Here is a 3,993-nt window from a genome sequence, read left to right on the forward strand (position 1 = left end):
TCCCTGGGAATTGCCCTCAAGAAGCCTGGGGAGACAGCACACATGCAATGGCTAGTTAAGGGGTGGCTCTCCATGTGGGACATCTCTGACAGGCCAACCCAACTTCAGAGTTCTTATTTTGGGGTCAGTGAACACATGGACAATAACCAAAAAAAAATTCCACTTTCTTTTTCTATTTTACGAGAAGCCTTTATGTTCTTGGGCTCTGAGTTTTCTTTTCTCCAAGTAGATGTGAAAAGCTTCTTGAATTACAGGGTCAAGATCTTAATTTGGAGAGTCTAGCCCACCCGGGTATTAGGTTGGAGTGACTCCATGGTGGAGAAGATAAAGGCAGGAAGAAGGTTATTGCCAGCCCTGGAGGTGAACATTCTACTGCTGACAAGATTGCTGGAAAATAGGTTGTCCTCTGGGCACTGGAGTCCTGCACCCTAATCTTATATGGAAAAATGTTAGAAGGAATAGCGTAGAAAAGTACCAAGGTACAGAACCAGAAATATCTGGAGGTGAGTGAGGTTCACTGCTCCTTTAAGCACATTCTATTAAGATGGTACCCTTTCACTAATTTTTAAGGTGATATGTTGATATGTCATTTGTTAAAAATATGTTTAAGTTCTTTCATCGGGTACCCGCAAAGATGGCTTGTGTTTGTAGCAACACCATGAAGAAGGTGGCCCATGTCATCATCGAAGAGTACTACACATGCCTAGGCAATGATTTCCACACCAACAAGTGTGTATGCAAGAAGATCGCCATAATCCCCAGCATGAAACTCTGCAACAAGATAGCGGGCTATGTCACACATCTGATTAAGCAGATTCAGAGAGACCCTGAGAGAGTTATTTCTATTATGCTGCAAGAAGAGGAGAGAGAAAGGAGAGATCATTATGTTCCTGAAGTCTTAGACCTAGATCAGGAGATCACTGAAGTTGATCCTGACGCTAAGGAAATGCTGACGCTCTTGGACTCTGGTAGTCTGTCCCATCTTCAAATCAAGGTTGGGATGAATTTCAAAACATTACGCAGAGCCATTTGAATCCTTCTGCTGTCCTATAATATTTTCAATAAACCATGGACAACCAAAAAATAAAATATATGTACATATATTTAAAAGATCAAACTTTATATACATATATTTAAAAGATCAAACTTTAGTGCACTGGGTTTCAATGCATCATTAGCAACACCTAGATTGTTTGCTAAAACATAGATTGCTGTGTCTCGCCTTGAGTTTCTAATTCAGTAAGTCCAGGGTGGGGCTGAAATTTGCATTTCTAATAACTTTCTGGGTAATGCTGAAACTGCTGGTGCCCAAAACCACTGTCTTAGAGAACACAGGAGAGACAATGAGATATAATGAGACATAAGGAACACAGTCCAGAAGTGTGTGTGTGTTTTTGTTTTTGTTTTTTAATTACATGTCTGCTTGCTCAACAGCTAGCTAGGGAATATCCTGCCCTTATCCTTCAGCTCCTGCCCCCCAAATTAGTTGCCTCTGCCTCTCCCTTGATGGAGGCTGGCACTCTGTGGACCTGTGGATGCACGTCCCAAATGGAGCTGCTAGCTCTCACATGGACCATGTTGGCCTGTGGGAGGAGCAGCATTGTTGTATTTAGTTGTGCAGATGTATAATGTACAAAGGTGACCAGCAGAGGGTGAGAGCAGGTCTGGGGTTTAGCAGATGTCCCATTCACTCAGGAACCTGGAGTGGGCTGCACCTGCCCCAGGAAAGTTCTTCGCACAAAGAGTCCTCTGTCCCTTCTTGAGGGAGAGGGAGGAGAGTGAATGTGTCCACCCAGAGAGTGGTCCATTTTCTAATTTGCATAGAGGCCAAGTGTAAGCTTGCAGAATCCTAGCTTATAAAAGCAAAGTGAGAATGCAGCTGAAGTGGCTCTGTTTATGGTCCTCCAAAAGACCATGAGCACATTGTGAGTCTATGAGGACAAGAGTTCCTCAAAATGAAGGGCACCAGATTGGCTTAGATAATTTTAATTTGCTTTAGAAAACAGAGGAATGTCATATTTTTCTTCCCTGAGTACATTACCACTGCTTATTAGTTTCTGTACTGTCTAGGTGGCAGAGTTCAATGGGTCCCTGAACCAAGCAGCCTCAGCCTGACCAGGAAATTTGTTGGAATTAACACATTTTGGGATCCAGCCTCAGCTGTGCTGAATCAGAAAATCTGGGGTGTGGCCCAGCCGGCTGAGTTTAACAAGCCCTCTAGGTGATTCTGATGCACGCTAGATTTTGAGAGACACTGACCTAGAGCTTCTCACCTACAGGCCTAGACATCTCCCAGAGATCTTCTTAAATCCAATTCTTAGACTGAAGTTCTGGAAACAATCTGCAACTTCTGGCTGACGAAAAGCCAGGGCTTGTGAGAGAGTGACAAATAAATAGATCAGAGATATCATTTTAAATGTATTGCTCCTGTTTAAGCAGGGCCTTTGGGGCCTGTACTTCACTTTCTCAGAACAAATAGCAATTAAATGTGGAAAATGGCAAGATTCTTTTGCAATGTGGAATTTGCCCTTCACCACCTCCAGGTCCTTTCTCCCACCCAGATCTGGGCTAGAACTGGCTTTTTGCCTTCAATAATTTTAGCTCTTTAAATCTTTTCACTCTTCTTTGTTTAGACCACAACCTCCATTTTATCTTTTAACCTGATAACCTGCATTTTGGGTTGTCATGGTAAACATCATCCTAATTTGTTAGTCTGAATGGTCCTTTCAGATTCCGAAATGGCAGCAGGCAGTGCCCAGAACCTTGATGAATCTAGACCCTCTGGGGCAGTTTTCCTAATAGCCATCCATTCTCTTGAAGAGGAGATCTGAGATGGAGTGACTACCCTGCTTCCCGGCATCTATAAATTAGAGGTAGATTTGCTGATGGTAGCCTTAGATGACTGACAAAAATGGTATATTATTTTCATATTCCAATGGCCATAGCTTCAAGGTTAGAATTAGGATCGACTAATGAGCAAAATTAATTTTCTTTATTATAATTATAATCCTTAAGTAAGATTTTAAAAACGTACATTTCCTCTGAATAACGGGGTAGATATTTACTTTGGAAATTAACATCAAAGGATTATGCTGTTTGAAATTATACAAAAATTCAAAAACAGTTTTAGAACAGGTAAATGGGATTCTAACAGCTAAATCAAATTTAAAGTCAAGAAAATATTAATATTGCTCAACTCTTAGAAAACTTGATAGTATTAAAAAAACTAATTTAAATAAATTTTAAAAAGATTGAGTTATAATAGGGGGAAGAAATCTTCCTCAAACCAGTAGTTTAAATTTATGGATCAGTGAAAGAAGCAAGCATTTTTAAAATGTCGGCACAGAATTGTTAGCCATAAATCTTATTTCGTGCTGACTCACATGTTTTTGATTAATACTTCTTTGACAAGTGTTTATCAGTGTCAGAAAATAAATCTGGTTATATTCTTGAAACGCTAATGTGAAACTACCCAGTGAAAAGGCGATTCTAGTCCCAGATTGCCTATGATGAATTTGTCATAGGAGTCTATCAAATTAGAATGCATTAATCTGAACTGTTGGTTGGTTATCGAGCATGGCCCCATTTCGTCTGCCTTCTAAATGAATAGGTTTTTGATTTAGTATCGGGACACCGAAAAGAAAGGCTTATGGTTAGTAATAATTTTAGTTGGTAATGTGAACAATCTAAAACAAAAGAATCTGGTACACTTTCAAAGAAATTATTTTAATTCATTGAAATCTCAGAAAATTCCAGTCCTGACCATCTATTCCAGAACCATGCAGTAGGTGGCACCTAAAAGCTCTTTGGAGGCAAGCAGGCGCCATTTAAGCGAGAGCAGCCACCACTGCAGCAGGCATTTAGCACAGCACAGAAGTCAGAGATCGAAGAGGAAAAGAAGAGGAGGAAGGCCGCAAGACCGTGGGAAGGCTGTGACCACTCCAGGTCCGCGCGGGCAGGGCGGTCCAGGTGCGCGGGGGGCGCAGGTGTGCC

General features: G+C 41.2%; 1 pseudogene; it reads left to right on the plus strand.

Moving 5' to 3' along the window:
* The first annotated feature begins 634 nt into the window (after positions 1 to 634).
* LOC105300249 lies at positions 635 to 1,033 on the plus strand (annotated as a pseudogene).
* The last annotated feature ends 2,960 nt before the right edge of the window (positions 1,034 to 3,993 follow it).

The sequence above is a fragment of the Pteropus vampyrus genome, unplaced genomic scaffold (assembly GCF_000151845.1).
Source record: "Pteropus vampyrus isolate Shadow unplaced genomic scaffold, Pvam_2.0 Scaffold205, whole genome shotgun sequence".
NCBI classification, from domain to species: domain Eukaryota; kingdom Metazoa; phylum Chordata; class Mammalia; order Chiroptera; family Pteropodidae; genus Pteropus; species Pteropus vampyrus.